The 22,565-nt window shown below is 48.1% G+C and overlaps 1 long non-coding RNA gene across 1 annotated transcript in view; it reads left to right on the forward strand.

Annotated features, from left to right (window-relative positions):
• The first annotated feature begins 406 nt into the window (after nt 1–406).
• The window catches only part of LOC146338584 (uncharacterized), a 56,633-nt gene continuing 34,474 nt past the window's right edge, over nt 407–22,565 (forward strand). The window contains exon 1 of the long non-coding RNA XR_014784760.1: nt 407–551. This is a non-coding gene — a long non-coding RNA (uncharacterized LOC146338584). The remainder of the gene's footprint in view (nt 552–22,565) is intronic.

Raw genomic sequence — 22,565 nt, forward strand, 5'->3', positions numbered from 1 at the left:
ACGTGTTCGGCCCCCCGAACACGTTACGGGGAGAAATTCTCCGCACCCCCCCGCCCCCCGCACCCCCCCCTGGACGGGACTTACCTTCGCCGAATGTCCTTCCCGGCAGCAGGTCCGGCCGGCGGTTCGGTGGGTGTTCGCCCGGGGCGGGAGCAGCAGCTGGTCTTTTGACCAGCTGCCGCTGCCGCCATTCCAATCAAAGAAAAAAAAACAAAAATGCCCCCATGATAGGCTACGTGACGATTAACGTAGCCTATCACGGCTAGATTTGCAAAGTCAGCCGTGATAGGCTACGTAAATCGTCACGTAGCCTATCACGGCTGACTTTGCAGATCTAGCCATGATAGGCTACGTGACGATTAACGTAGCCTATCACGGGGCGTTTTTTTTTTTTTTTTTTAAATTTAGTTTGCGGCCGGGCAAGGCGAGGTGCCTCCTCCCTGGCCTGAATTTCGTCCGGGCGAGGCGGGAAGCCTCCCCCCCCTGGCCTGAACTTCACGGGGGGAGCAGCGAAGCGCCTCCCCCCCACCGCGAACAAGCTTCGAGGACAGGTAAGTGGCTTTCGTCCATCCCTACTTAAAATATATTACAGAGACTTAAAACTCTTCTCTCTTTCCCAGCATGCACTTTCCCAGCTAGCATGGCTGGCTAGAGCACGCTGGAAGTTCTAGGACTTTCTTATATATCTAAGCCTTGTAAGATTGCACCCTAAATCTAATTCCTCTCAAAATATGTGCTTCTAAGGGCACAATCCTATGTGGATAGGTGGCCACCTCTGAGCTCCGGGGTGACCACCTATCCAATGCAGGGCAGGAGAAGCATGGAGGGGATCATTCCATGGGCTCTGAGGTCAGTTCCTGGAAAACCAGATATCCTATGGCTGTCTAGCTGCTGACTAGCTGTATTTTATCTTAAATAATACATTTTAAAGTGAACCTTTATACTTTTTTTTTTTAAGCAAGCAACTGTATCAGAGTATGTAGGAAGTATGAAAAATATGCATTTTCACACTTTTGACACCTTGGGAAAAGGTGTGCATTGAATGTTCCAACCAAGGAGTTTATTGTATCTTAGCAATTTGCCATTACAAAGTTACAGGGGGGAAAGATCATTATACAATTTAGATCTCTACCAATAGAGCTCAAAAAGTGAATAATTTTCCTTGCAGCCTTTAACTGAATGTTCACTGTTCCTGTTAGAACAGCAGAAGCAACAACAACAACAAAACAGGACACAAATGTAAAACGGACAAATACAAACTGAGCTTCAAAGTGGAATTCAGAGAACCTTATTAACTCAAGCATCCACTGGTTCCCCCATCCCTAGCAGATTCAGCCAGTTCATATCAGAATTCACCAATATCATGTTTCTCAAATATCCCTTGTCATTTTTTTCACTCATCCCTGGGGATGTGTGAGAAATGCATTTCAGTTCATTTTTATCAGCCTTTCCACACCTTCCAGATCAAACACAGACTTGGATGCAATCTGTGGTTGAAGTAGGGATGTTGGAGAATTCCGCCATGGACTCCAGTGAGGCCAGATTCTAAAGAATCCAGTTCTTTAGACCCCCTGGAGTCTGTGGTGGAATGGAGCTCCCCCCTGCCACCCCAAGAAATGTCCCCAGAACGGACCTACCCGGCGGCAGCTCCGGCAGCGGTGGCAGCTCCGGGTTCTCTTCTGGCCGCTGCTTCTGTGCTGCGGACGCAAATGGCGGCCGCTATGCTGGCCGCCATTTGCATCTGTGCCTTAAGCCATGATAGGCTATGTAAGTATTTATGTATCCTGTCACGGCAAAAGGCAGGGATGCAAATGAATACTTATGTAGCCTGTCACGGCAAAGAGCAGGGGTGCAAATGGCTGTGCCATTTGCGCCCCTGCTGTTTGCTGTAATAGGCTACATAAGTATTTACATAGCCTATCATGGCCTAAGGCACAGATGCAAATGGTGGCCAGCGTAGTGGCTGCCATTTGCATCCACAGCATGGCAGCAGCAGACAGAAGTCCGGCTGCAGCCAGCCGGGGAGGATTCCGGGAGGGAGGGACAGATCGCTTCCCCGCCCCAGCGGATACCCCAGACCAGAACCAGGTAAGTTCTGCTCACCCCTAGGTTGAAGACCATACATTTCCATGCTTGCAATGTGATTCACCTGACCCCCCGTGTTTGGCAGCATGCATTCATTTGAACAATGTGCAGGAAAGCATGAACACTCTTTAAAAATGCTCACAAATACACTTTAATCAATGGGGGAAGAATGCATACACTTTAAAGATGTGCAAAATTGATGTATACATTTGGAAAAATATGCATGAAAACACAGATTTTCATGCAAAAAAACAACAACACAAAACTCTCAATCTGATATCGACCTGAGTTGGAATGAAGTTCGAGTTGGAATTTGGAGAACTTCGGCAAGCGTCAGATTTGCCGATTCACACATTCCTGCTTATCCCAGTTCTGTCTGCTTTGGCTTTCTTCTGGGGTATGCACAAGGCATTATGTGCTTTTGTTGGCTGTAGCTGCTGAAAATAACTGAGGAGACAGAGAGTGGCCCTTCCTATTGAACTGTAAAAGCAGTGCGTATAAGTTGGGGATGGTACCATTTCATTCACATTAAGCTAGCTCTTTGTATGGATGGATGAATCTGTTTCTCTTTCTGTAATGTTCTTCTTTTCCATCATCATCTTCTTTTACAAAGTACAGGTTTATTGTATCCCAGTTCCTCATCAGTTTGCAGATGCTTTTTTGAAAGTCTGCACAAAAATATATTTCACATTTTTCTGTGCAGTGTTCCCTAATGTTCACATTTTTGCAAGCAATTTCCCCCCTAATGCATGCCTTTTTGTATGCTTCTCACCTCCCTAGTGCATACAGTATTGTATGTAATTTACCCTAATATACAAACCTGTGCACACCTTTTGACTGGAAAATTGCATCACAAAATGTGACTAGCAAAGATAGCTGTTTTCCAGTTAATTCAGGAAATGCAACTCAGATAGGTTGGTATTAAAACACGAACCAAACAAATTTCACCCCATCCATTGCTCTTTCCCAGTCCAGCCAGCAATCCTGTCTGTTGGATGGCCCAAAGAAAAGGGGAACTTTGGAGAATCTAGAAGCAGCTCTCATTGTAGCCCCTTGTGTGCTTGTTCACTGTGGCATGATATACAGTAAAACCATATGGAGAATATAGCTGTGAAGGCCTCATTTTTGATCTAGAAACCAACAAAATGCATCATCTGTATTTAATGTGAACATTAAAAATTAGAGTGTTGAAAAGGTTTCATTCTTATCTTGATTCTTTGCCAGTGTTCTGCCCCTCTCTTTATTAGAAAGCTGGTCAGGAATGAAAAGTCAATTAAAAAGGGGGTGGGGAGAGAAAGAAAGAAAATTAAGGCTGCAACCCTGTATAGGGTCAGAGTTCCAGGTAAGTGTGTATATACCCGGGATGTACGAATCCCCTACCTGCCAGTCCGGGGTGGGGGTCCACGGGGGGGGGGGTAGGTGATCCATTCCTCCCCCCAGAATCCTCACCGGCCAGCTCTGCTCCATGGTGATTCCGTGGAGCCGCTGGCCAGCTCCAAAGCGCCAGTGATAAGGCCGCCTTGCCATATCTCTGGCTGGAGGACACTGACTGTGGATGCAAATGGTGTCCAGGATGCCATTTGCAGCCATAAAGACCTCAGTTTAAGGTAAATGCAGCTGTAAATGGCTGCATTTACCTTAAACTAAGGCCTTTATGGACACAAATGGCATCCTCGATGCCATTTGTGTCCACAGTCAGTCCCCTTCAGCCAGCGATACGGCATGGCGGCTGTATCACTGGCAATCCGGAGCCAGAGGATCCGGCCGAAGAGGATTCTGCGGGGAGGTGGAGGTAAGTGTTCTTTAGAATCCGACCTCATTGGATTCTGTGGCGGAATTCTCCGCCATCCCTAGTATATACTTGGGAGCATGCCTCATTGAACTCAGTGGAACTTGCTTCCGAGTGGACACATATAGGACTGCTCTGTCAGGCTGCAACTCAATTAAATTACTGTTAATCAGTTAATCATATGAATGTTGATTGATTATCTGATCTATTGGATAAATGTGCCTTAATTTGTTCATGGGTAACAATAAATAAAACTTCCAAAGCAAGTATCATACCTGCTTTGTTTGTTTTTATTATACACAAATGTAGCAGGCATCTTCTTAGGAGAGGCATTCATCTTATGTGTGAGAGAGGGGGCAATGCCTCTTTTAAGATAGTGGTTGCCACCTATAGCTTTTCTGGACACTTGTACTTAAATAACATTATTTTAAAAAAATAACATCTGCTATTAAATTAAAGAGCACCTTTTAGTTGGTTAATAGCACAACTCTATGCATCTTTTCTTTGTGCGACTCGATGAATGTTTATTCCCAACCATGTGTGTGTTTGACTAGGGCTGTGTGAATCAGCAACACTCAATCTTCCCAAAATTTGCCAAATTCCATCTCAAAGCTCATACTGACATGAGCCCGTATCAGATTTTAAGCTTTTTCTCCCCTTATGAATATCCATGCTTATTTCTATGCATATATTTTCCAAATGTATGCATCAATTGTGCACATCTGTAAAATGTGCACATTCTTCTCCCATTGATTAAAGTGCATTTGTGTACATTTTTCAAAAGTATGCATTTTTCATGCATATTTTTCAAATGTATGCATGCTGTTGAATACCACCTCCCCCTCCCCCTCCCCCTCCCTCTTCTTCTTCTTCTTCTTCTTCTTCTTCGGTGCACAAATCACACTGCAAGCTTGGAAATGTTTGGACATTGACTGCAGACACCATCTGACTCTATGTTCAGTCCAGAAGGTTCAAATTGGGTAAACCTTGATGAGAAATAAAATGAATTGCTGATACATCCCTACATATGACTGCAGCTCTAAAAATAATTTTAAAAGATTTTAAAATTAATTTTAAATTTTAGGCAGTATGACTCAAATTGCTTGATATGGGCTGAACTGTGCCCAACTTCTGAGTAACCAACCCTTACAAGTGATGATGCTTAAAAATAATCAAAACCACATTTTGAAAGCATTGGTTAATTTTTATTGGCTTTAAGACAGGTAAGTAGATAGGAACCATGATGATCAGGGGGTCATTAATAAGATCACTGAGCATTTCAAAGTCAAGGATTTAATCTTGAATAATGAGTAGGGAATAATTAGAATTAGACCTAATTGTCTCTTCAATCATCATCTTTGGGAGACAAGCAGCTGCTGATCGTCTCAGCTTACTGGGACAAGAAAAATGCTTTTAAATATCCTGACATCATGATGTTATGGCCTAATAAAAAGGAATTCAATGAACTAATGCAACCTGTGACTTCTGGCACTTTCTCTCTTTAAAACAGTTCAGCCTCAGTGTGACCGTTATGATTAAAATGATTTACATTGACAAAGGCTTGCCCCTATAATAATTACTGCTAATGATTATTTGTCATACATATAGAAGAATGCCTGAAGCCAAACTATTTTTGTCTCCTAGCCAAGTTGAGCTGGGAATCTGAAATAGAATACTGATAGATAAGTTGGTTACCCGCGAACACAGTTTGTGGAGAAAAATCAAATCTAACTAAAGGTTTAATTAGGGATACCCATCTGGTATCAGCAGGCACCCACTAAGGCACAACCCCTGCTTGAGCCTGCAGGGCCCACGCTCGAGCCCCCACAAGCTCTCCAGATGCCCATACTCGCCCTGGAGGCCGTTTGCAAGAGCCCACCATTTTCCCAAGCTGCTTATTACAGATAAAAAGTAGGTCATTAAAAATGTGCATATTCGAATATGCACAAATTTGGGCTGGGAAAGTTTGATCTAAGCAATATTAGACACACAAATGGTCCATTGATGTAGGTCAATGGTCCATGGTCCGTCCATGGTCCATGGTCCGTCAATGGTCCATGGTCTGTCAATGGTCCATTGATGTAGGTCAATGGACTGTTTGCAAGAGCCCACCATTTTTCCAAGCTGCTTATTACAGATAAAAAGTAGGTCATTAAAAATGCGCATATTCGAATATGCAATGGGAAAGTTTGATCTAAGCAATATTAGAGGCACAAATGGTCCACTGATGTAGGTCAATGGTCCATGATCCATGGTCTGTCAATGGTCCATGGTCTGTCAATGGTCCATGGTCCATGGTCCCTCAATGGTCCATGGTCCGTCAACGGTCCATGGTCTGTCAACGGTAGGGATGGGGAAGAATTTCTCCCCGAAACTTTGGGGGGCCCAATGCATTCGGTCCTCCGAAGGTTGTTCGGGGAGAAATTCTCTGCCCCCCCACCCCCCCCTGGGATGGACTTACCTTTCACGAATGTCCCTCGCGGTGGCGGGTCCCGGCAGCTGTTCGGCAGGTCTTCGTCAGGGGCGGGGGCAGCAGCTGGTCTTTCGACCGGCTGCCGCCGCCGCCATTACAAGAAAAGTAAAAAAAAAAAAAAGCCCCTGTGATAGGCTACGTAATGATTAACGTAGCCTATCATGGCTAGATTTGCAAAGTCAGCCATGATAGGCTATGTAAATCGTCACGTAGCCTATCACGGGTGACTTAAAAAAAAAAAGCCCGTACGGCTAATGGCGGCCCCCATAGGGAGCCGCCATTCGCGTTCCTTATTTGGTCCCTGTAGTCTTCGTAAAGATTTACGTAGACTACGGCGAAAATAAGGCCAATGCAAATAGCCATAGTCTACGTATGTATTTGGACCATAAATAGCCATGGACCATAGTCTACGTGTGTATTTGCGTACACACTTTTTTTTTTTCAAAGTCACACATGATAGGCTACGTGACGATTAACGTAGCCTATCATGGCTGACTTTGCAAATCTAGCCATGATAGGCTACGTTAATCGTTACGTAGCCTATCACAGGGGCGTTTTTTTTTCTTTTGAAGTTCGCGGCCGGGGAGATGGGGCACTTCTCCCCGGCCTGAATTTCGGCTGGGTGAGGTGGGAAGCCTCCCCCCCCGGCCTGAATTTCGGCCGGGCGAGGAGGGAAGCCTCCCCCCCGGCCTGCACTTCGCGGGGGGAGCAGCGAAGCGCCTCCCCCCCACCGCGAAGCAAGCTGCGAGACCAGGTAAGTGACTTTCGTGCATCCCTAGTCAACGGTCCATGGTCCGTCAATGGTCTATGGTCCATGGTCCGTCAATGGTCCATGATCCATGGTCCGTCCATGGTCCATGGTCCGTCAATGGTCCATGGTCCATCAATGGTCCATGGTCTGTCAATGGTCCATGGTCCGTCAATGGTCCATGGTCCGTCAATGGCCCATTGATGTAGGTCAATGGATTGTTTGCAAGAGCCCACCATTTTCCCAATCTGCTTATTACAGATAAAAAGTAGGTCATTAAAAATGTGCATATTCGCATATGCACAAATTTGGGCTGGGAAAGTTTGATCTAAGCAATATTAGAGGCACAAATGGTCCATTGATGCCTCTAATATTGCGCAAATCAGCCTTTCCCAGCCCGAATTTTTACATATTTAAATATGCACATTTTAATGACCTCCTTTTTTCCTGTAAAAACAAGCTCTGCAAAATAGTGGGTGCTCGCAGACAGGTCCGGATGAGTGCGAGGAATGTCTGGGATGGTGCGAGCAGAGGCAAGTGAGGCCAGAGGCTTGGCAAGCGTGGTCTGGGGCTGTAGGTTGGGGAGAGCCTGACGGACTCCCAGACCCAGTTGGGCATCCATGCCATCCCTAGTTTTAACTGAACTGTGTTTATTGAAACATTCAAAGTGTTACATCTTTTATCTTTACAAAACTTCCTTAACTACAATGTTCTTGGTGTACATTCCAGGGTGGCAACTGTAATGTCCTTGTTCTTGTCCACTGATGACTTTAATCTTGACGTCTTCCATGGAAATGTAGAGTTGGCCATGGCAGAAGACAGGTGTAGGCAGATTCCAAAGAATCTGGCCTCTGGAATCCATGGTGGGACAGCCCCACTTACCTCCGCTCCAGGAGGATTCCGCACGGAAATGCTTTCTACTGCTTGCTTAACTGGCGATTGGCAGGATGTGCCCATAGACTTATATGGAAAATAGAGCTGTGAATCTTGCGTATACATAAGTCTATGGGCACATCCTGCCAATCACAATTTTTTTAAGCAACATGGCGATTGGTGCAGAGGCGAATGGGTCCCGAATGGACCAGGTAAGCGGCCCTCAAGCTGGGCGGCTCCATGAAATCCTCATGGAGTGGAGCCACTCCGGGGGATTTGGGGGGGGGAATGGATTGCCTCCCCTCCCCCTGGGCAGATTCCCCACCAGAACAGATGGTGGGGAATCCATACATCCCTATGCCATGCTAGGACCCCACCCAGCCTCACTGTGAAAGTGCACGTAAAGGTAAGCCATGACTCTCCATACAAGAGATAGTGTGGCACTGTCCACCTTTACGGTATCAGACAGTGATCAGCTGGAGGAAAGCCATCCAAGGTAACTAATGCAGCAGCAGTTTCAAAGACATGGGAAACATTATAGCATCCAGACTGAGACACAGTGTTCATTATCCTGTGGTTGTGATGGAAGCACAGAGATGCGTTTATTGGTGCATGTCCAGCAGCAAGTGCAGCAGTGTTCTCATGCTCAAGGATTTCACTGACATGCCGGTACCCAATGGTGTCTGGGTTAACATTAAGTAGCAGGTTAGTGAGTGACTCCAGCAAGGTGCGGTCTGGTGTGCTGGTCTCTGCTTGCTCAAGGCAACGCATAGTTGCCTTGTTGGCATCAAGAATGTCCAGCCAGCCATAGCTTGGAGTCTCATTTGACTAGGGATGTCAGAGAATTCTGTCACGGATTCCAGTGAGTCTACGGCCCCCCGGAATCCATGGCGGAATGGCCTCCTGCCCCCCCCACCCCGCGAAATCCCCCCGCGACGGAACTTTCCTGGGGTGGATGCGGCAGTGGCCCCGGTGGTGGCTCCGGCGGCGGCTCCGGCAGCGGCGGCTGGTCTCCTGGCTGGCCACGGCCAGGCTGCTGCGGCCGCCATTTGTGTCCTTGCAGGGGTGATAGGCTACGTAAGTATTTACATAGTATTTTACATAGCCTAACACGGCAAATGTTGCCTCCCTCCCCCTGAAATTCTGGCTGGGGGGGAGGCGCCCCACCCCTCCCCCAAAAAATTCTGGCTGGGGGGGAGGTGCCCCATCCCTCCGGCCGCGAATCCTCCTGTCCTGCCAGGACGCAAATGGCGGCAGCCGTAGCCGCCACCGTTTGCGTCCCTGCATTCAGCTGTGATAGGCTACATAAATGTTTACATAGCCTATCACGGCTGAGTGAAAAAAAAAAACAACCGCGCGTACGCAAATGGCAGCGCCCATGGATGCCGCCATTTGCGTTCCTTATTTTGGCACGTGTAGTCTACGTAAACATTTACGTAGACTACGGCGAAAATAAGGGCAACGCTATTTGCGTTCCCCTTATTTTCGCCGTAGTCTACGTAAATGTTTACGTAGACTACACGTGCCAAAATAAGGAACGCAAATGGCGGCACCCATGGGCGCTGCCATTTGCGTACGCATGGTTTGTTTGGTGGAGGGATGGCGGATGAATTTTTTCCAAACTAGGGATGGCGGAGAATTTTTTCCCGAAACTTCGGGGGGCCGAGCGCCAACGTGTTCAGCCCCCCGAACAAGTTTTGGGGAGAAATCCTCCACACACACCCCGCCCCCCGCACCTCCCCCAGGACAGGACTTACCTTCGCCGAATGTCCCTCCCGGTGGCGAGTCCGGCCGGCGGTTCGGTGGGTGTTCGTGCGGGGCGGGAGCGGCAGCCGGTCTTTCGACCGGCTGCCGCTGCCGCCATTCCAATAAAAGAAAAGAAAAACGCCCCTGTGATAGGCTACATGACGATTAACGTAGCCTATCACGGCTAGATCTGCAAAGTCAGCCGTGATAGGCTACGTTAATCATCACGTAGCCTATCACGGGTGACTTTAAAAAAAAAAAAAAAAAGCCCATACGGATAATGGTGGCCCCCATAGGGAGCCACCATTCCCGTTCCTTATTTGGTCGCTGTAGTCTACGTAAAGATTTACGTAGACTACGGCGAAAATAAGGGCAACGCAAATAGCGTTGCCCTTATTTTCGCCGTAGTCTACGTAAATCTTTTCGTAGACTACAGCGACCAAATAAGGAACGCGAATGGCGGCTCCCTATGGGGGCCGCCATTTGCGTACGCGCTTTTTTTTTTTAAGTCACCCGTGATAGGCTACGTGACGATTAACGTAGCCTATCACGGCTGACTTTGCAGATCTAGCTGTGATAGGCTACGTTAATCGTCACGTAGCCTATCACGGGGGCATTTTTTTTTTAAAAAAAAAAATACTTTCGAGTTCGTGGCCAGGCGAGGTGGGAAGCCTACCCCCCGGCCTGAATTTCGGCCGGAGAGAGGCGGCAAGCCTCCACCCCGGCCTGAATTTTGGCCGGGGCCAGGCGGGAAGCCTCCCCCCCTGGCCTGAACTTCGCGGGGGGAGCAGCGAAGCACCTCCCCCCCACCGCGAACAAGCATCGACGAAAGGTAAGTGACTTTCGTCCACCCCTAACGTAAACATTTACGTAGCCTTTCACGGTGTTTTTTAAAAATCTAGCCATGATAGGCTATGTAAATCTTTACGTAGTCTATCATGTTATTTTTGTGTTTTTTTAACTTGGAAATGGCAGCGGCCGAACCGCCGCCGAACCGCCGCCGAACCGCCGCCAGAGCCGCCACCACCAGGGACATTCGCGCAAGGTAAGTCCCATCCCGGGGGGGGTGGCAGACCGTTTCTCCACCAATTTCGGGGGGCCAAATGTGCTGGCATTCGGCCTCCTTGAGATTCGTGGAGAAAGTCTCTGAGATCCCTACTTTATCGTGATAGGCTATGTAAATACTTAAATAGCCTATCACAGCAAAGAGCAGGGACACAAATGGCATAGCGGCCGCCATTTGCATCCCTGCTCTTTGCCATGATAGGCTACGTAAATACTTATGTAGCCTATCACGGCTGCTTGCAAGGACGCAAATGGCAGCCGCAGCAGCCCGGCCACAGCCGGAACTCCGGCTGCAGATGGCCCTGGCAGGTGGCTCTGCAGAGCGACGGCGGAGCAGAGCCAGCCAGGGAGGATTCTGGGGGGAGGGACGGAGTGCCTCCCCCCCCCACTGATGCCCCTGTGCGGAGCCACGTAAGGGATTTGTACATCCCTACATCTGACTGCAAAGTGCTCATCAGATGGTAAACTGAGCCTTGCAGCTTGACCATGAATGGACCAGGACTTTGTGGCCATGCTATCTTGAGTGGTGCATAGAAAGAAGCAAAGCTTGGGGCACTGTTGTACTTGCAAATTGGTTGCCAAGGGTGGACCTGTAAGTGATAATGTTGCAGACGAAGTCCAGAACCATGAGTGGTGGTAGTGAAACCTTTTTGCCATGGCAGCAAAGAGTTGACAATTCGCCATTGACAAGCAAAGTGTCACGGAGTCTGCAAACCTTGACACAGCTGCTGCTGATATCAAACCTGCTGATACTGGTTGCAGGACTCATGCTGACAGGCACAGTCTGCCTCCTATATCTGGACTGGTTTGGGATACCCACCAATGCAAGGCCAGCTAGAGCTTTGCTGCTGTCAAAAGGCTAATGGGCCTGCAGGGATAGAATTAGTGTGGTGGTGTGAGGTGCATTGAGTCTTGTGGTTCACCTGCTGGTTACTGTTACTGCTAAGCATTTGATGTCTAGGCATATTAGTAATGCATGGAATATATAGATGGTATTTTGTTAAAATTTAATAGCTAGATACATCCTTTCTGAGCAATAACTAAACTTTGACTGGGTTGCTTTTAACTGTAGGTGTCTCTTAATCCCATCATGATTTGTTTACATGTCATATATTACTGGCATATCATTGTACTTTGGCCTGAACCTGTGTTTAGAAAGGTTTACAGGGACTGTTTTTGTGTTAATATTTCATTTTGCTCCCATTTGCACTTAATTTTGTTTTGTTTAATTATACCTGACATTTTTTATATTAAAAATAAAACTTTATGGTACATTGTTATAGAAGATAGCCTAATTCTTTCTTTAAAAGCTTTATGGACATAAATAAGATCCTGACTTTGAATTATAGTCAAGTGTTGTTATTCGTGGAATATGTGTGTCAAGAGCTTTCCAATGAAGTGTGTTCCATGAGAATCAGTCAACAGGAAGGCAGTCAAAAAGGGATGACCAACTAACTCTCAATTTGAGGGGGAGAGAGAGAGAGAGAGAGAGAGAGAGATCTCCTCTACATCTCTCTACCAGTTCACTCACAATCTGCAAAAAAAAAAAAAAAATCTCAATCACTTTCTCTTTCTCCCCGCCCCCCGCCCCGAAATTACCAAGAGCACTTAAAATTTCATTTATTGCCAGCAATTCAGAGCTTTAAAATGTGAATGAGCCTACCTGTATGCTACGCTCAGCATCCAAGGTCCTCCTCAAGATGCCTCCTCTGAGGGAGGCTCAGTAGTCATCAACAAGGAAGAGGTCCTTCTTGCTGCTCCCCCCATTATGGAATGTTCTCCCTAATGAGACCTACCTGGCACCAACATTATTGTCTTTTCAGCACCGGGTTAAGACCTTTCTCTTTTCTCTGGCATTTGTCAGCAAATGATGAGTTTTAATGGGTCCTGGATTTGTCTTATGGTTGAATTAGGGTTGGCGGAGAATTTCTCCCCGAAACTTCGGGGGGCCGAGCGCCAACATGTTCGGCCCCCTGAACAAGTTTCGGGGAGAAATCCTCCGAACCCCCCTGCCCCCCGCGCCCCCCCCCGGGACGGGACTTAGCTTCGCTGAATGTCCCTCCCGGCGGCGGGTCCGGCCGGCGGTTCGGCGGGTGTTCGAGCGGGGCGGGAGCGGCAGCCGGTCTTTCGACCAGCTGCTGCCGCCGCCATTGCAATAAAAGAGAAAAAAAACGCCCCCTGATAGGCTACGTGATGATTAACGTAGCCTATCATGGCTAGATTTGCAAAGTCAGCCATGATAGGCTACATCAATCGTCACGTAGCCTATCACGGGTGACTTTAAAAAAAAAAAAAATGTGTACGGATAATGGCGGCCCCCATAGGGAGCCGCCATTCCCGTTCCTTATTTGGTCGCTGTAGTCTACGTAAATGTTTACGTAGACTATGGCGAAAATAAGGGCAATGCTATTTGCGTTGCCCTTATTTTTGCCGTAGTCTATGTAAACATTTATGTAGACTACAGCGACTAAATAAGGAACGCGAATGGCGGCTCCCTATGGGGGCCGCCATTAGCGTACGCGCTTTTTTTTTTTTTTTTTAAGTCACCCGTGATAGGCTACGTGACGATTGACGTAGCCTATCATGGCTGACTTTGCAAATCTAGCCATGATAGGCTACGTTAATCATCACGTAGCCTATCAGGGGGCATTTTGTTTTTTTTTCAACTTTCGCGTTCGCGGCTGGGCGAGGCGGGAAGCCTCCTCCCCGGCCTGAATTTCGGCCAGGGTGAGGCGGGAAGCCTCCCACCCGGCCTGAATTCCGGCCGGGCCGAGGCGGGAAGCCTCCCCCCCCAGCCTGAACTTCGCGGGGGGAGCAGCGAAGCGCCTCCCCCCCACCGCGAACGTCCTTCGAGGACAGGTAAGGGACTTTCGTCCACCCCTAGGTTGAATGCTCAAAGTTATTTTTAGATGTATATTGTCTCTGTGTATACTGTCTCTGTCTTGTTTTTGTTTTTAATGTGAATGGTGTTTAAACTTTGTATATTGCATTTTAATGATTTTTAGTCTATGTGAACCTCCCAGAGAGCTTCAGCTATGGGGTGGTATAGAAATGTTGTTGTTGTTGTTGTTGTTGTTGTTGATGATAATAAATTTCCCACTATATAATCTTTAACCTGCCTATATGGTACACCCACTCTCTTGAGTTTTTGATCACTCCATCCGATGAAGATTTTGTTTAGAAAGGTTTCTCATCACCACCTCCACAAGCACCATTTTGGTCCTGAAAACAGAAAAAAACAGGCAGCCCTTCTCATACGATACTGCTCATATCGTACTGCTAAGGACTGCTTTCACAGATGCATGTTTATCAGTGGGGTGGGACAATAGTTCAGTTCATTTTTCCCATAGGGGCAAAAAAAGAAGTCAGTTTTGGGGGCATAGCTAAGCTATCCCTCGTTTGACCTTGTTTGACCATACATGACAAATTATGTATGTCAATAGCTATGGTGATTTTCTAGTGGATTACCTAGGTGTGGTGCATAACAAAGCTTATTATGGGATGTAATAGGGAAAAGGAATTAGCCCCCCACACACACACCAGTAGGGCCCCATGGACGGACGTTAGTGTTACCCTTTGAGATACAGACCACATGCTTTGCATACATCTTGGGCTCAGTCCCCAGCATCTTCCATTGAAAAGAGAAGGTCATGAGAGAGATCTCTCCCTGAGACCCTGGAATGCTAATGCCACCAAAAGTAGACAGGACCAGGTTAGATGGAGGAATACTCTTGATCTTGTAACATATGGATCTTGTAAAATCTGCTCCATCTGTGTTTTGTATATCACCAGGTGTTTTTTGTTCCATTGTCCACTCATTGATGGGATTGGATTTTTATTTTTATTATTTGTATGAGAATTTTGCTCATTTGCAAATGTACACCTGTGCTAATGCACATTAGTGCACATTTGCAAATGAACAGATTTGTGCAAATCACCCCAAGGGTTTGTTTTTTAATGGTCCAGGTTTGATGATGACATGATGAGAGAGGGCCTTCTCGGTGGTCGCTCCCATGCTGTGGAACTCCCTGCCAATGGAGTCAAGGTTCACTCTGTCTCTGTTTTCCTTCAGCCATCAGGCAAAAACCTTTTTATTCAAGCATGCCTTTGGCACCTAAGTGGTTCAGATGCTTTTCTTATTATGTTATTGTTATTGTCCTTTTTAGTGGTGTTTTAATGGATTTGTTTTATTATGGTTTTATTTCTGATTGTAAGCTGCCACGAGTTCCATTTTTCATGGTAATACTCAATACCCTTGAAAAATGTGCAGAAACTAGGGATGTCAGAGAATTCCGCGATGGATCTCGGTGAGGCCGAATGCCAGTGCATTAGGCCCCCCAAAATCCATCACAGAACGAAGCCCTCACCCCCCAACCCACAAAAGGTGTGTGGGACAAAGTCACCGCCACCCCCACCCCATGAAAGGAGTACGAAATGGAGCACTTACCTGCTCCTGTCAGCGCTGCTTTGCGAATGGCAGCTGTCCTGCGGCCGCCATTCGCTTCCTCCTCTTCAAGCCATGATAGGCTACGTAAATACTTACGTAGCCTATGACGGCTAACGCAGGGATGCCATTTGCATCCCTGCAAAGGCCGTGATAGGCTACGTAAATATTTACGTAGCCTATCATGGCTAAGTACAGGGATGCAAATGGTGGTGGCTATGACAGCCACCATTTGCGTCCCTGCAGGGCTGCCCAGCAGCCAGATGTCCGGCTGTGGGCGGCCAGAGCTGGCTGGCGGCTCCGTGGCTTGGCCGCAGAGCGGAGCCAGCGGGGCAGGATTCTGGGGGGAGGGATGGAGCACCTCCCCCCTGTCGAGGATTCTGGGGGGAGGGATGGAGCGCTTCCCCCCCACCGCGGATTCCCCTCAGTGGAGCCAGGTAAGGGATTCGTACATCCTTAGCAGAAACGTGCTTGAATCGATGGGATCAGAATGCATACATTTCAAAGATGTGCACAATGGATGCATAAATTTTGGGACAAAGGCTTGGAAACACACTTTTTATGTGAAAGGAAAACACGCACACAAAGATTGTGATGTGATATGGAAATAATAAGATTTGAGGGAGAATCTGGAGAGCTTTGATAAACTTGAATTTTGCTTGTACACATATCCCTACATGGCTCTCTTCCTGTCACTTACCTTGCCAGCCATGAGACAGTAGGAGCAGCAGAAGCAGCAATGCACAGGGACAGAAATATGGCAATTCCCTTCATTCTGTATCTCTCCATTGACCTGACACAGTAGGTAGCAGTAGGGAAGCTGGAGAGATTCAAGACGAACCAAGATGTGTTTGGGTTCCTAAGAATCCAACCTGTGGAATCTGCTGTGGACTAGGGATGTGAGAACCCATCCCAGTTCAGGTTCTCTGGGAGCCTGAAGAAGTGTGGCACTCTGTCACCTCCCCCAGACCAGCACTCAGGCTGCCCACAAGCTCAGCAAGTTGCCTGGATTCACCATGATCCCATCCGGTGAGCACCCACCATTTCCCCCTCCTTTGTTTGCACAAAAAGGGAGTAAAAAAAGAATGTGCATATTTGGTGCGATTTGGGGCCAGGAAAGCATAATATGCACAAAGTTAGAGGCATTATGCTTCTAATATTGTGCACATTAAGCTTTCCTGGCCCCAAACTGTGCACTTTTAAATGTGCATTTTTAACTTCCTTTTTGCACACACAACAAAGGTGGGAAAAGGGTGGGCACTCGACGGGATCGTGGAGAGTCCTGGAAAACTTGAGTAGGGGGTGAACAAGGACAGCATTTCAGTGGGTGCAGACTGGGAGTCATGGGGGGGGGGCAGACTCCCAAACCCAGTCAGGCACCTGTGACATCCTTACTGTGGACTGATGATCCATGTGTCATGATCCTTCGTCCTCCCCCTTCGCAATCAACACACTCCAGGATACCAGGCTTCAGGCTCACTACTTTCTTAGATAACAAACAACTAGTGTCCTTATAAATAAGAATTCTAGAAACTATCCAACTATGAAAACAGCTAATCCTAGGAATGGCGGGAAATCCACCATGGACTTCTAAAGAATCTGGCCCCCCAAAGTCCGTGGCGGAACGGACTGCTCCCCCCCTCCACCTCACAAAGTCTGGTAGGGACAGAACCTACCTGGTGCCAGCCAGTCCGGGTCAATCCGCTGCTGTCCACAGCCATCCACTGCCGGGCTGCGGACGCAAATGGCATATGGCGTAGCGGATGCCATTTGCATCCCTGCACTTGGCCGTGATTGGCTACATAAATATTTACGTAGCCTATCACGGCCAAGGACAGGGACATAAATGGCATCCGCTACACCGGACGTCATTTATGTGGCAGCAGCCGGAAAGCTGGCTGCAGATGGGCCCCACTGGTGGCTCCGCAGACTCGCCGTGGAGCAGAGCCAGCTGGGAAGGATTCCAGGGGGAGGGACGGATCGCCTCCTCCCCCAGCAGATGCCCCGGACTGAACGGACGGGTGAGTGGAGTTTGTACACCCTTAACTAATCCACACCATTACAAATATCAATAGAGGAGCCGAAGTGGAAGATAAAGAAGTTGCCAGCAGTATGTAAGGATGTACGAAAGTCACTTATCATTTTGCAGATCTGCTTTGACGTGGGGAGGAGGTGCTCCATCCATCCCCCCGGAATCATCGACAGGGGGAGGCACTGTGTCCCTCCCCCCAGAGTCCTGCCCGGCCAGCTCCGCTCCGCCAGGATTCCACGGAGCCGCCAGCCGGCTCCGCCCTCATCCGGACATCCGGCCGCTGGGCAGCAGGGATGCAAATGGCAGTGGCCATAGCCACTGCCATTTGCGTCCCTGTACTTAACCATGATAGGCTATGTAAATATTTATGTAGCCTATCACAGCAAAGTAAAAAAAAATGCGTACGCAAATGGCGGCGGTTATGGCGGCCGCCATTTGCATTCGCTATTTTTCACTGTTCTAGCCTACATAAATATTTATGTAGGCTAGAACGGTGAAAAATAGCGGACTCAAATGGCGGCCGCCGTAGCCGCTGCCATTTGCATATGCTGCGCCCAGCCACGGCCGGTCAGGAGAACAGCCGCCACCACTGCTGCACCCGCTGCACCTGCTGCACCCACCGCTACCGCACCTGCCACTGCACCTGCCGTACTCGCCGCCGCACCCGCCGCATGGACTCAAATACTTACGTAGCCTATCACGGCTAATGCAGGGATGCCATTTGCATCCCTGCAGAGGCCGTGATAGGCTACGTAAATATTTACATAGCCTATCACGGCAAAAAAAGGGAATGCAAATGGCAGCCACCATAGCCGCCGCCATTTGCACCCCTGTTTTTTTGCTGTGATAGGCTACATGAATATTTACGTAGCCTATCACGGCAAAAAAACAGGAATGCAAATGGCGGCCACTGTAGCCACTGCCATTTGTGTCCTCAGGCTCCACACTCCTGCGAATGCACCCAGCCAGCGGCTCTGCGGAGTTGCCGCGGAGCGGAGCTGGCCAGGTTAGGATTCCGGAGGAGGTGCGGAGCGCCTCCCCCCCACCGCAAATCACCCCTTCAAAAAGGTAAGTGACTTTCGCACATCCCTACATAATTCTCTTGAGAGATGCTGCTCCCTCCTCTCCTCTCCCCTCCTATGGATGGTGGGGATGAGCAGAACCTTTTCCTGAGCCTTCTGATTGGCTCAGAAATAATTATGTTGTTTTCCCAATTTTGAAGGGGAACTATGGAAAGTGTCTCAGTTAATCCAAGAAGACCTTTGTAAAACTCCTCCTCATTGTCATGTCCTACCTGGAGGATTTGTCTGAGGAAGAAGAGGAGAGGGAGAGCCAGCACAATGGACTCCAGCCAGAGCTAAGCAAGGAACAGGAGGCCTTGGCTGACAGTCCACCCTTGGAACCATTACAGGAGCAACTTGGCCCCTCCCAAACCATTCCTGAATTCCCCCAAATGCTGGAAGCAGAGCCTGAGCTAATCCATCCCTCTGAATGGCATAGAATCAGACACGAGCAGCAAAAGAACAAGAGGAACTTACAGTGTGGGGCTTCCCTTAAAAGCAACATGCTGACCTAATTAGCCAGCTGTGATGATTAACGGCCAGCTATAAATCAGTCCATCCGATGCCAGCTCGCTGCATTGAGCAAAACTGCCTTAACCTTGGTATTGCCTTCCAAGACACCAGATCTGACAGGCTCCTAAACCCTCGTCTACCCATCTGTACAATGCTTTTGGACACTCCCCTGATTGGCCTTGACTCTTGATAAAACCGATGTTTGTGAACTGGCCTTTGGACTGCTTTGACCTTGCCTCTGCTTGTGCCCGCAAAACCTCCTAGGAACTCCTTTGTATAACCCTGGACAGAACAGCTTGATCTCTCGCTGCTGCTCCTGGGACTATCTTTGCCTTGCCCAAGGCCCTTGCCTGCATTGACACTCATGTCCAGAGGATGAAGCCATGGACTCTGAACATATGAAAGAGTGGGAGAGTTAATTCCCCTCAACACTGACCCCAGATGGCCACAATTCCCCAAATGCCCCAGCTCATGAGCAACCCATCCTGCAACCACCTCTTCACATTAAGGACTTTTAGCTCTGTTCTGTACCATTTCACTCTCAAATGGATGGCTCGCAGAACTGAATAAGTAGATCAGAATAATCACTCATACTCAGGTAGCGGACACCCAACTTGCCAAACTTGCCATCACAAGCTGTTTGGCTGTCACTCATACTCTATAATTTAGTCCAGTTGCATTCAGGAATTTCATATGAATGTCAACTCTGAAGTATGCTATACTATCAGATAGTTCCTTTTACTATGAGAGTGAACGTGGGCATATTTGGTGATAAACTATCAAGACGAAGGCTCTGTGCCTATTTAGTTTACTTGTCTATGCCGCTAGAAGGCATAAGACATATTACACTTAGTTGTAGTGTGAGCAGTGAGAAATTCCTATGATTAACTCTTTCTGGAAATGATGGTATTGGGTAAATTGTAGGGATGGACAAAAGTCCCTTACCTTATCCCGCAGCTTGCTTTGTGGTGGGGGGGAGGTGCTCTGTCCCTCCGGCCAAAATTCTGGCCAGGGGGGAGGCACCCCATCCCTCCGGCCACGAATCTCGTCCCCTGTCGGGACGCAAATGGCGGCGGCCGTAGCCACCGCCGTTTGCGTCCCTGCAGTCAGCCATGATAGGCTACGTAAATCCTTACATAGCCTATCACGGCTGACTTTGGGGGGAAAAAAAGAGCGAATGCAAATGGCGGCACCCATGGGTGCCTATTTGCGTTGCCCTTATTTTTGCCGTAGTCTACGTAAATGTTTACGTAGACTACACATGCCCAAATAAGGAACGCAAATGGCGGCACCCATGGGCGCTGCCATTTGCGTACGCGCTTTTTTTCCCCCCAAAGTCAGCCATGATAGGCTACGTAAGGATTTACGTAGCCTATCACAGTGTTTTTTGAAAATCTAGCCATGATAGGCTATGTAAATCTTTACATAGCCTATCACGTTTGTCGTTGTTGTTTTTTACTGGGAAATGGCGGTGGCGGTAGCCGGTCAGAAGACTGGCCGCCGCCGCCGAACCGCTGCCGGGAGCCGCCAGCACCAGGGACATTCAACAAAGGTAAGTCCCATTCCGGGGGGGGGGGCGAGGGGGCAGACCTTTTCTCCACCAATTTCAGGGGGCCGAATGCGTTGGCATTCGGCCTCCAGGAGATTCGTGGAGAAATTCTCCGACATCCCTAGAAAATTGCATTTTTTAAGCCCAAGTATGGTATATAGCATGGGATATTATGGGGGGTAGGCAGACATCATGCTTGCAGGTTCTACTTTGCTTTTAATTAGAACCCTGAGATCCACCAACCAGAGCAAAAAACAAACAAACGTATACTTAGAATGGAAGAATTCTAAGCTAAGGAATTCATTTTGAGTGCTAGAATGAGTGGAGCTCACAGTCTATCCACACAGAAACCCACTCCTGGTTACCGCCAACATCCTTCATTTCAGCAGTATAATTCAAGATTGGATGGAGTTGCTGCTGCTGTTAAATAATTTGAAATCTTTGCCAATCTATTGCAAATCACACAGAGATCTATTAGTGGGTCCAGATTTACATTCTGCCCAGCCCTGGTATATTAGGGTCAAACGAAATATGCTTAGCGGAGCTATGCAGGATTGGCTTACTTAGGTGTGTAGAGACCCAATTTTGATTAGGACCATGGTGATACAGGAGGGGGGATTTAAGTTTACCCCCATCCCGTTTCCATCCTGAAATTCCATCCTGCCGAGGGGTTAACAAATGAAAATAACCCCAAAGAACACTGGAATCAATACAGACTTTGTTCTCCTAATGTAATGCCCCATGGGAGGGGGGAAGTTAGAATTTCAGGATGAAAATGGAAGAACAGGAGGGAGAAAAGTTACTGTCCCAATCCAAATTAGGACCATGCATGCTTACAATAAAGTAAATAATCCAGTCATGCAGTGCTCTGCTATGTTTGATTAGCAGAAGGTTTTGTTTTGCCTTTAGCTACAGCTACAGAATAGGGATGTTGCAAGCACTCAGCTTGGTCTAGGAGGCAGGTGAACTCTCCCTTGCCCAGCTCCCACTCACCAAGCCATGGGGTGTTGATGGACCCAGTCGGCGAGCACCCCGGAGCTTGGCAAGTGACCAGGGGTAGCCCAGAGTTGTCATCACAGACATGGCCCAAGCACTCTCACTATGGCAAAAGTAGTTGAGGTGTGCACAGTGTCAGGGACTCACCCTGCCCCCACCAGCTGTTAAGCAGGCCCTTAACAGCTGGTGGGACAGGATGAGGCCTTGGAACCCAAAGTGCTCTAGCTATCTCCTCCTTGTGAGGAGGAGAGGACTAGAGAGCTTGGGGCATATGTGGCACCGAGGACTCCAGCAGTCAAGCTCTTATGCTTATAAAGCCTTTGTGTGTACAAGGGCTTGAGTGCTGGAATCCTTGGAACACAGAGGCAGGGTGGCTTGAGGAGCTTGGTGGGAAGAGGTGGGGCAAGCAGGGAGGCTCACTGAGCAGGTCCAGGCAGCACAAGTGGGGGTGGCAGTGGGGGCTCATCAAGCTCCCCCATGCCCTGGATGCTGGTGAGTCCATCCATCCCTACTACAGAAGGGATTTAAATTGACCACCTTCAAATAATGTTTTGGGCTTTATGCTGCTTTTCTAAAGTCCTCAAGTAAAGGTGGGGGAAAAAAACCCCAGACACAATAAAAACAGAATCAGGAAGTGTTGTTTCTTTGGGGGGGCGGGGGGAGACAGAGAGAGAGAGAGAGAACATAACAAAGTCAAAGAGATTAAAAAATGAGGGCCTTGAAGCAAGCAGAAATTTCTCTCCCACTTTGGAATTACTAAGGCCACTTGCAAGTGTAGACCCATCTCATTGTAAGCTTGGTGGCAGCCTTGACAAAAGCTGTTCATGCCTGCAAAGCATTCAAAACTTCATCTGGCAGACTGGCAGTTGTTGGGTCTGCCTTATTCTCAAGGACACTGATGTTGCAGCAGCAGTGTCACTTGAACCAAGAACCCTGGGAAATATGGTTCCCCAGAGCTTCTGGAACATTAGTCTTGGACAGCATATGAGAATGATCTCAGAACTGTGACGAAGAGCCATGTGGCAGATGCTATGTACCTTACTATGGAAATGGCAGTTGGTCCACACCCACAACACCTGAGAACAGATGAGTGACAGTTAGGGATGAGGGAATTCACCAGCATCTGCCTTGCGCACTGCTCGATGGACACCCACCACTAGGGATGCTGGAGAAATTCGAGATGGATTAAAA

This window comes from Heloderma suspectum, chromosome 9 (genome assembly GCF_057233095.1).
Source record: "Heloderma suspectum isolate Gila_16-S chromosome 9, 16-S_ref, whole genome shotgun sequence".
Lineage (NCBI taxonomy): Eukaryota > Metazoa > Chordata > Lepidosauria > Squamata > Helodermatidae > Heloderma > Heloderma suspectum.